Source organism: Natator depressus, chromosome 7, assembly GCF_965152275.1.
Source record: "Natator depressus isolate rNatDep1 chromosome 7, rNatDep2.hap1, whole genome shotgun sequence".
In the NCBI taxonomy this organism is placed as follows: domain Eukaryota; kingdom Metazoa; phylum Chordata; order Testudines; family Cheloniidae; genus Natator; species Natator depressus.
In genome coordinates, this window is record NC_134240.1 from 22,195,892 (window position 1) to 22,207,248 (window position 11,357).

At 47.8% G+C, this 11,357-nt stretch overlaps 1 protein-coding gene across 2 annotated transcripts in view; it reads right to left on the reverse strand.

Moving 5' to 3' along the window:
• The window catches only part of PLXNA1 (plexin A1), a 516,682-nt gene extending 505,603 nt beyond the window's left edge, over window positions 1-11,079 (reverse strand). The window contains exon 1 of one of the 2 annotated variants that reach the window (XM_074957636.1): window positions 10,978-11,079. The gene's annotated coding sequence lies outside the window, so the exon portion shown is untranslated. The remainder of the gene's footprint in view (window positions 1-10,977) is intronic. The other variant, XM_074957635.1, reaches the window with a different exon arrangement.
• Between the last annotated feature and the right edge of the window lie 278 nt (window positions 11,080-11,357).

The window sequence follows — 11,357 nt, forward strand, 5'->3', positions numbered from 1 at the left end:
TCCTTCCCAAACTCAAGCCAGGTAGATTTTGCAGATTCCCTGACAGACTCCCTCCACAGTGAAAATTCCCAGCTTTCAATGAAGGCAGGTGAACTGACTCTTGTCATGAGCTTTACCTCCGATTCCTCTAAGCTGCTTGCTAATACAAGTCTCCTGACGAGGTTTACCTGAGCCCAATCTGCTCTGCCTTTCCTTCCACAAGAGGCTTTCGTTCCCCCTCCTCACTAGTAGCTTCTTTCATTGCAGCTCAGTCCCTGCTGGACACCTAGGCTCTGGCCTCCAGAGAAGCCAATGAGAAAGGGCCCTTGGAAGTTAACTCAAAACCACTTTCATTTCAAAGCTCCAATCCCACAATGTAGCAAGAGTTTTTAATTGCCCTAGGTGGAGCAGGCCTGGGAAAGCTGGAAGTAGGGCGATAACCTGAGAGCTCACGGAGTCTCGCTACACCGCAGGAGGACGGGAGAGAGAAGCCTCTGAAAATGTTCCAGAAGCAACAAAACAAAGAGAAGGGAAACTATGTTTTTACAGAGGCTTCATTTTAATGCAGGAAGGGCCAACAAGTATCCAAATCAACACACACACACTGTCAAATTCTACTCTGTACAACCCTTGTTGACTTTGATGGGGCTACTCAAGGTAGGCAGAATTTGGCTCAAAATACCCACACTCCTGAAGAAAGCAGACACCAAAGGATCCTGGAATTCAGTGTTTCAGAGTAGCTACAGGAACAGGGGTGGGCTGGCTGGATAGGATGCAGTGCTTTTCGCCTTTAACTCCCTGGGGTTCAAATCCAGCCCAGGTCAACAGTGACCAAGTGTCATAGGCTAATGGCTGTCCATGCAGGAAATAAACTGATGGTCTCTGAGCAGCGCCTTGGGGACATACATAGGTGCTGGAACTAGGGGTGCAGCAGCACCCCCTGGCTTGAAATGGTTTCCATTATATACAGGGCTTATAGTTTGGGTCAATGGTTCTCAGCACCCCCACCATACAAATTGTTCCAGCGCCCCTGGGGACATATGGATGTATCAGTGTAAGTGAACACCAGTGTAAGGAACACCAGTGTAAGTGATGTGAATTCACTCGTCAGCTGTCACTGCAAAGGGGTCAAGAAGACTGACTTTGTTCTTGCACTGTAGATATAACCTTCCAGGCAGGGACTAAAGCGCATGGATGGATCCAGTGTCTTTTAGGTACAGAAATCCACTTTAAACCAATGAAAATATCCATCATAAGAGCTCAAGCAAGTGGCATCACCCCATGGAGTGCTACAGGGTGGCCTTACTGTGGGGTCATGTCATGACACAGCATGTCGCAATATATTCTGTGATCACCAAGACTTCAACATTCGCCCTACATTGCACATCACAGTATCAAAATTTCAGGTGGGAGCAGGGACAGAACTGGGATCCTTCTGCTCCAAAAGGAGCTGCCCATTACATTTGAGCTAAAGGAGATTCCTCCTTGACTGTGAGCAGTACAGGGCCTGTGACACACAGCTGAGGAGTTCTGATTCCATCCAAAGACAGCAGTGCCCACAGGTAGAACTGCAAGACTATGATATAAATGACAAGAGGGAGCATGACCTAGCGGACAGGGCACTGGGAGACAGAAGATGTGGGTTCCAAACATTCTGTTTTGGAAACAATCCTGCTGGCGTTCCTGTGCATCTTCTGCATTACTCCTCCCCCATTTCTTCCTGGGGACAACGGCCTGGAAAACAGGTTCTTGGCTTTTTAAGAGATCCTCTGGCTGCTTATTATCCCACCTGAGGCAATAACCACCATCCCTATTTGCATCATCACAGCTGGAAATGATTCTGTCACCAGAGAACAGGACCTCAGGTAGGAAACTACAGACTAATGCTTACAAATCAGAGAGTCTGTGCTCATGCCAACACTTCTAGGAATAAAAATGACTGGGGAGGAGATGGGGGTGGAGGGAAGTGTGACATAGCAACATAGCAGATTTGAGAGAGGATGAATTTCAAACATTTTCTCAAAGGCATCACAGCTCTAAGCTTCCCACGACAAACTCTAGACGTCTCCTCTTCAGAGAGTCTCTCTCAGGTTAGGAAATAATTCCCTCCTTCTTATAGAAGTAGAAACAACAGTCAACACTTCCCTCGTACTCTCCATCCAAATATCTCAAAGCACTTTGTTATCTTTTATGACTTCAGCCTCACAACCTCCCTGGGGTGTACTTAAATCTCATTATTCCCATTTTACAGATGGGGAAAGCAAGGCCTGGAGAGGGGAGGTGACTTGCTTAGAAGAGCCAAGCTTGAATGAAAATTCCAGAATCTAAACACTCCTGAATATGAATCCCAAAATCTCTAACCTAAATTTTGCCAGAGTTCAGGATGCTCAGATTCATCCTCCTAGAAAGAGACAGGATTCACATGCAAACTCAGGACCAAATCCAGACCCTGGCTCAATCTCTGTTGCCCAGTTACACAGTGAGCCAAAGGCAGAGCCAGGATTAGAAGCCGGGTCCTCTTGACTCCCAATGGTGTGTTTTAAAGGGACACAGCCAACCCACTAACTAGACATTTTTGTAATCAATTAACATTTTTTTAAAATTAAAGTGCCCTTAAATCAGCATAGCTTGAAAATTATTTTTACAAATATTTTAAGGGTTTTCCTGTCAATATTTATAAAAGGACTTTACAGCAAGGGAGAAACTGACTGATTATATAGAGGACAAGTAAAATGGACTATATACACACAGTGCTAAGAAATGCACAAAGTAAATACTTCTTTCTGTGACTGTCACCTTAGGTGTTACCTGTAACTATAGCCGGGCTGGCATTGTCAGGTGGATATATGGTTTTCAAATTGACAGTGTCTTTTTAACCATTAGGCAACCCTTCCCTTCATCCTGTCAGAAGGATCCATCAATGCCAGTGCCCTGCCTCTGACAATGGCCAAAACCCAAATGCTTCAGAGGCGGGCAGCAAAGAACCCTTAATGCACCTGATTAGTTGTACTATGGCAAATACCAAGTGCAGAAATTTCCTTCCTAACCAGAGTCAACCACTGGCATTTGTCAGTGGTTTCCAACTCTCTGGGGACTCAATTCTGCAAGAAATGTGGGCATTTTGGCCCAATCCAGCAAGGCACTTAAGCACATGCTTAACTGAAAACGCAAGCAGCCCCACTGTAGTCAATGGGACTACTTACGTGTTTCAAGTTAAGCAGGTGCTTAAGGGCTTTGCTGGATCAGGGCTAGAACATTCAACACTTCACAGGACCAAGGCCAGTAATGAAGGGCCAAGTGAAGGAGATCTGAGAGATACAGAAGTCAGCTCAGATTCTAAATGTTTAGCCTACTTTCTGTAAATGGTACGAAAACAAGCCTCTCTCCTAAACTCGTGCATTGTGGACTTCAGCTCTGCTTTGGTGAACTCTAAAGAAAACATGAATCACTCAACACTTATCAGTTCAAAACACCCGTGCAATTAACAAGATTTTTTTTTCCTACAGTATAATTATATACATTTTAATGCAATTACCACCTCTGTATTTTGTACATTAAACAGTAGGCAACCAAAGGAAGAGAGATACTTTATTTTTCTTGGCCAAGCATTCCTGAAAATAACAGTATACTGCAAAACTGCCTTGCCTAGAGGGGTTTGTCTTTACAAGAAAAGAAGGGAGAAGAACAGAAAAGGAAGATGGGGAGGAAGAAACAAAAAGAAAAAAAATGCAAGTACAATTTATGGTCTTCCCCTGCTGTTATACAATTTGTAAGGTGCCATGCACAGGCTGATGGACCCTGGAAATCAACCCTCTCACAGGCATCACATCCATCCCCAACAGCCGAAGAAAAGGAAAACCAAATAAATAAAACAAATGGCCATCAGTCAGTCCCCAAAGCTGGGGTCATTAGGCAGATTAAAGTTTCCAAGCTCTGGCCAGCGGCATGGTTAGCAAAGTGCAGTTAAAGTGCCCAAATTGGATTACTACTTCTCTTCGGTCTCAGTGCCAAGTTGGCCAGCAGATTGAGGGATACATGAGATAGCAAGAGGGGAGGGAGGTGGAAAGCCCGCAGGCCGCTCTGCAAGCTGTCGGCCATTGAGCAGCCTTAGCCAGGCTACTGCAGTACAAAGTCAAACTTCCTGGGGGTGAGGGGGAGAGGCAAGGCTGATGGTGTTGGCTGCATTTGGGCGACTATCAGAGACACCAAGGGGGATTGCAGAGGGGCTCCTCACACACACACACACACACACACTTACTTACTTACTTGGGTAGCAGGACAATGTAGGAGCACTGTCTACAGGGTCAGGAAAGGGCAGCCCAGTTGTTGCGAGCTGACTGTGTCACCTGTGCCATCACAACCCCATCACCCTTTCCACTTACTCCATCCAGAGCTCTCAGACCACTTTCCACCAGTGAAGCAATATCATCATCCCTGGCTGCACAGATGGGGAAACTGAGTCACATGGGGCAAAGTGATTTGCCCCAGGCCACGCTGCAGGTCAAAAGCAGAACTCAGGTCTCCCATATCCCAGTGCCATGCCCCAACTACTAGATGGCAGCTGCCCCAGGAAACTAGAGAGATTACAAAACTAATCTAGTGTTTAATCAATAAAAAACACACACTGCATTCAATTAAACCACCACCACAGTTCAGAAAGGATTCTGTCAACACTGAAAACCACACACCAAGCACATGTGGAGCCTTGGACAAGGGTTAAACGTTACCCCCTTTGTTACAGTGCTCTGGTAACTGTAAAACCATCATCCGTCACAAACTCTGGATTACATTATATACTTTGCATTTAGATAGCACCTTACATCCAAGAATAAATAGGAAAAAAAGAAAACCCAGTTCAGTTTGACAGTCTAGACGCAGGGTTTGTATTTTAAGTTGATTTAAATTGGCTTACGCATTTTGTCACGTATGGAACAAGGAGCTTTGGCAGGCGCTTTTCATGCTCATCCTAAATAAAGAACATCAGTTTTTAACAGTGAGGCTTTGTTAGCCAGTGGGGCTACATTTAATCTCCCAGTCAGAGAGATCTGCCTGAAGTGGAAAGGGTTGGAAGCAGCGGTGGTGTGAAAGCAAGGGAGAAGCTGGGATAGATCACAAACTGCAGCATCTAACAGTAAAGGCTGCTCCAACGGGAAACGCATGGACATGGCCGAGCCGCTGGCCTGAATGGTTTCACTTTAAAAAAAACAAAAACAAAAAGTAATGACTGGTGCAGACCAGTGTTCCCCTCCAGAGCGAAACTAGCCCCGCTCCTGCTACCAGGTCAGAAGACTTGGCATGAAAGACATTAGACACGGTTAAGCCACATTGTGCTTGCTAAGGCGGCCCTGTATCCGCTCAGTGCTGTTGGCTCTGCAGAAGGCCATCAGGCTTTATTTCTTAGTTAGCACTTCTCCACCACGGTACACATGACATTTGCTCAAACAAGACTCCCAGACGTATCTGGATGAACAAGCTGTCTGTGTTTACACGTGCTGTACCCAGTACACGCTGCGGTAACGGCACCAGAATGCAGGCTGTGTGTGTCAGAGACCGAGCCAGGACAGACCAGCGGGATCCCCCCTGTAGATCAGATCTATAAAGGGGAGTTGTTCCAAATGCAGCAGCCCCCGGAATGTGCCACACGCTGCACAGACACAGTGTCTTGAGGAGGGTACAATACATCAAAGCCCCTGCTTTCAATGGTGGGCACCAAGGCTCAGCTTGAGGCATATGGGGCCTGATTTTCAGAGAAGATGAGCACTCATAACTCTCACTCGCCTTAGGTGGAGCAGCAGGTGCTCAGCATCTCTGAGAAATCAGGCCCCAGGTCTCTCAGGTTGGGCATCCAACCAAAAATGGATGCACCCAAAATAATCAGTGTCCACTTTTGAACTAAACTCCCCATCCCTCAGCCACACACACACACACACACACACACACACACCCCCCAACCCCAAGCTTCAGTTCCACTGCCCTTCCTCCATTCCCACCACACAAATGAGCAGGTCACTCCTGGGAAATTAACAGGATACACGCTCAGAGGACTTCGTTGGCTGGACTCTTACAGACACTGCAAAAGAAGCGGGTCAGGTCTTGAGAAGAGATTGAGGAGAAGGTGATGGGTTACCATGAATAGCAGCCCAAGATCTCCGTACACTTCAAATATTTTGCTCTTTGTGGTTTTGGTCATATAGACCCTGATGCAGTTCAACATCTGTGTTTGCAAGGACCCCGGTGCAAGGCCCCAGGGCAAAAAGCCCAGCAGGGGGAGAAGTGGTGGGGGTGCCAAATCCACACCTACTGGGCTTCAGGGGGCCAGAAAAACCAGGGAAGTAGAGAGCCCTGGGGAGGTCAGGGGCATTTAAGGCCAGCTGGGGGATGAGCTACCAGAGGAACCCAAACTATAAACTAAAGCTGTCCCTGCATCCACAGATCCCCAAGGAGGGAGAAGCCACATTTCCCTTGGCTTGTCCCAGGTGCTGAGAATTCTAGTTTACACACACGCGCGCACACCAGCACCCAGGGCTCTGGCCATTGCAAAAGTAAGAAGTCAGTCAAACAGCAACAAAGACCTGAAGCCAGCCTGGGCCCACAGGGTAAATACAAACAAGAGTCCGTCATTAGCTTTGAACTGAGGGCCAGACGGTTGTACTGGGTTCAAATGGAGAGTAACTCCACTGAAATACACAGGCTTGCACTGGATTTACACCCCATATACCAGTGCACAATCTGGACCAAAGGATTTATTTCTGTTCTCCCTCTTGGTTTCGGAGAGGAATGGCTGGCTGGTTGTGTCTTCTCGTATCCGAATGGGGGAGAGGATGAGAGGCATGCCTGCACAGGCAAGGCATAAGCTTTTACTGCCCCCTCGGATTTCAGCAGTGTAAGTCTCCCACTAAATAACAGCATCCATAAGCACTGATGCTTGACCCTCAATCCCATCACAGCTTTAGTTAGGAGTTATCTATTTCAGTGTTCTCTCTGCCTTTAACAGGAAAAGTGTTTCTGGACAGAAGCAAAAAAAAAATTCACATCCAGAATCTCAATGCAAGTGTCCATGGAGGTTGATTCCCAGGTTCTACCCCAAATCTTACACCTCAGGAAAGGGGGCTAAGCAGGTAACACTTTAGGCTTTCTTCCATTCCCATCCCTCACCATGTATGTTTAAGAATGAGCTCTTTCAGGTATTGATATCTTACTGCACTAACAAAAATACAATAAATATAATCTTTAGAATGTGATCTACAGAACAGAAAGCCTAGCGATCAAACTGTGAAAGACAAAACCATCCCCCTGGCTGCTGTTTCTTTACAAATCCATTGGAGAGGGACTACACATTATTCATCTCCACTGGGATCTTAATCCAAAGAGACAGATCTGTTTAACTTCCCTGCACAACAGACGACACTGGGTGCATTCAAGTAATGCATAGATCTGGAATGCGGTGCACTGGATTCCCAGCTCCTCTTCCTCGTGGCGTATCTGTATGCTAGACGATCACCTATTTTGGACCCAAACTTCCTTTCCACCCACGCAACCTTGATACTGTCTCGCTTCTCTTAACACTGTAATTTACTTATATCAGAAGAGCTGAACTATGCAAATACTCAGAGGCAAAACCTTCTCTCTTTGTAACCACTTAAGAAATTATCTCCACATCATCTAGGAAATTTCTACCCTGCAGATTTTCCTTGGCTTCCTTACTCGGCACATTCAGTCACTGGTATCTTGAGAGAGATACACCGAGTCACTCATTTTACCCACTGAATATATAAAGAAGACCTTGAGATTGTTCAGGAAGCAATTAGACGCTGTTCGGAGGAAAATGGTGTTTTCAAATGGATAACCTCTGATGTAGTCAACAGCCTTTTCTTGTCCCTTTTATGTGCCCCCTTGCAGAAGAGATGAATAATTTTCATTCCTGCAAAAGGCCAACAACACGCTCTTATATAGAATACGCCCTGTAAACTGATTTTATCTGAAGCAAGACAAAAAGTGCCTCCTAAATGCAGCTCATCTTCACAACTTTTCTCCCCTCAGAGGTCCTGACATAAGAGGATGATCATGAATTTTTATTAGCATGTTTACTCTTATTTTTCTCTCCCTGAAGCAGGAGGGACAAGGGAGTTAACAAGTAAGGTTAATGCCTGTCTTTTCCCTCCCAACCCATCTCATCTTTAACCACTGACCTTCATGTCAAGTTCTGCTTACATACTGGCTCTCCTCAACCCACCTCCCTCAGCACAAACACATATGCTTTGCTAGGGAGAGAAGGAAGAATCTGACTGCTGTGAGGGGTGGGGAGGGAGACCAAAAACACCTAGAAAAATAGGGATTTAAGTATTCCACAGAGCATGCCACTGAATATTTGCAGATCCCTCCCCACAAGCACACTGGAGCTTATGCTCAAATAAATTTGTTAGTGTCTAAGGTGCCACAAGTACTCCTTTTCTTTTGCAAATACAGACTAACACGGCTGCTACTCTGAAACCAGTGCTATATGTAAGTGGTCAGGGAAAATAAATGGACAGCAAATAGCTCTTTTCACCACCTTCCACACTGATATTAGAGGGCTTCACACACACTGTGATACACATATACAAGTATATAAATCCTCCCTGTGGAACTAGGTACGGCTATAATCACAGATACACAGCAGCCTTTCACAAATTGCAGTATAATAAATGCTTCACCCATATATGGCGCTTTACCTTTTTCAACGCACTGCAAACCTGAATTAATCCTCACAACACTCCTGTGTGATCCGGTCATCCTCCTAATTTTAAAGATGGGGAAACTGAGGCGCAGAGAGGTGAGGAGGCTATAATGTTCTGCACATTTCTCTGTATGTAGACTCACCCCTACTGCCCATTCCAGTGGATGCAAAGAATAAGCCAAGGAGCGGTCTCTAGACTGAGCTGTTTGGTCAGTTTCACTAGCGCAGCTGGGTTAATGCAGGCAGTATAGGAAATTTACAAGCACAAAAAACAGCTGCTTCATCTTGGAAAGAGGAAATCCAGCATGGGAATGAAAATCCTCTTAGTATGGCAATAGCAACTGAGACCCAGGCACCCTGGGATGCACCTAGGGAGCCTTTGTACCCCCACAGCCCACACAATCCCCTGCCTGGCTATACCCACTACTGCCTGGGAAGATCTGGTGAGTCACCCACGCAGGGAAGGAATGCCTCTCTGTCCTCACTCTGACCAGCTAAGGCCCTGAAGGCATCTCCTCCAGGAGCCCAAAGCAGGAGCAGCGCCAGCCCCCATGCACGCTGGGCTTCCCCTAATAAAAGATGAACCATACACTTCAGGCAAAGTTCCTCAACCCCAGACACCCAAAGGAAAAAGAGCCCCAGGGGCTCAGATGAGCAATCAATCAGGGCTTGGGGAACGCTAGCTCTTCCCTCCCTCCCCGGACACCCACAATTAGACATGCCCCTAGGAAACCGAGTACAACACTAGCAAGAGTTAGACCTGATATAACCCTTAATAAATTATACACTGGAAAAAAGAACGACCCCCATCCCCCACCAAAAATATCAGTGAACAATCAGAGTAAACTTTTCCCTTTAAACCCAGGGACCCGGGGGGGGGGGGGGAAGAGGCTGAAGGACATAAATACAATCTAAAGCTCTATCTTCACTGCCGGATCCGTTCCAAGGATGACTCGGAGTTAGTCACGATTGCAATGCAAAGCTATTTCCCAGCTTCGCAGCCTCCAAATCCGGGCAGGACTGCTTCCCACCTCAAGCCCAGACCCAGCTCTTCTCTACAAGAAGTCCCCAGAAAGCAGGGGCTGGGGAGGAGAAGATGCAGTGCCGCTTTCACAGCCTTCACTTAACGCCCTATCTCCCCACAGCAGCTAGCTCGCTTCCCTCCCTAGGACTTAAACAGGGAGGAGAAAGCGTCTTTTAGAAATAAAATACAATACCAGGCAAATGTAAACGCAGAGAGATCGGGCATGGCTCTCCCTCCTGGCTCACTCCCTGCCATGCACACATACAGTCCATCCTGCCTGCTCCAGGATCCCCCTCCTTCCACAGCCTTGCTGCATTCCCCCTTGTGCTAGCTCTTCCGTACCTTCCACATTACCGCTGCATGTTGTGACGGGGGGGGTCTCTCCCTCGCAGCCCTCCTCAGGCAGGGAAACAGCAGTAGCACGTTTTACCCAGAGAGAGCATTTTAAGTGTTAAGATATTTCCTCTCCCCCCCTCCCCACAATCTATTCCAAAAATAAGCGGTTACAACCACATGCTGATCAATTTCAGTCCTTTCCATTTCATCCCCCACCCACCCACTACACGCGCGCACACACCCTTTAGTCAATTGCGAAGGCAACAGATTTCCTCGTCCTCCACACTTTTAATAGCAAGCCCCCTGCACGTTTATTTTAAACTCTTTCCGCTCCAGCCCAGCCACATTTCAAGGGAAGCCATTCAGACTCATTTTGAAGCAGATTTCCCCTGTGCAATCCACCCACCCCCTCGGATCCTTTTTGGCTGGGCGATTGCCCTCTTCTCCCCACACCCCCAAACGTTTTCTTGTCTCTCTAGTTTACATTCTTCCAGCACCGGCGGAACACAACGGCACGCACACAATCACAGCAGCGATCCCACCCAGCAAAAGCATCCAGAGAACTCCTCTTCCCCTGTGTGCATGCGAAAAGAAAGAAGGATCTCCCCGGGGGGGACTGCAAATCCTACCCCAGCACAGCACAGGCTTGCCGCGAGCTGAGAAACGCAGAACACTTCCGTCTCTGTGTGTGTGTGTGTCTCTCTCTCTCTCTCAGATGGGGCACAACTGCTCCAGAGCCAGGCTGGGAAACAAGGAGAAAGGCATTGCAATCCCCTCACCCTCCTGTACAGCCACCTTTCCCCTCGCCTCTCGCTGCACAATCCCCGCCTCGGTTTTTTAGAAAGGGGGAGGGGGGGGGAACAAACCCCATGCATCCGATTCCTGGGAGCTGAAGGAGGAAAGTTGGATTCTGGTTACTTACCGCCTGGACTGGAGCTTGCTTCAGATGTGCCAGCCATAATCACATTCCCCACCAACCAACGAGCCCTCCCCCCTCCCGGCAAGCCGGGGCTCGGCTCCGCGCCTCGCTCGCTCCGCCGCCGCCGCTGCCGCCGACCAGCATGAATGGAATTGGAATGGAATGCAGCGCAGGGTTCCAATGGAACTCCAGCCTCGATCTGACTTCCCAGGGAGAGCGACTCAGGCACACGTTCAAACGGGCAGCTACTGGCTGCTCCCCCAGCTCTCCCCTCTAGAGGGCGCCCTGGCCTGCGCAGACTGGCGCACCGAGAGAGGAGGAGGAGCAGGGGAGCCGAAAGGGGCGGGCACCCCGTTAAAAGGGCAAGGGCAGAGGGGCTGCCG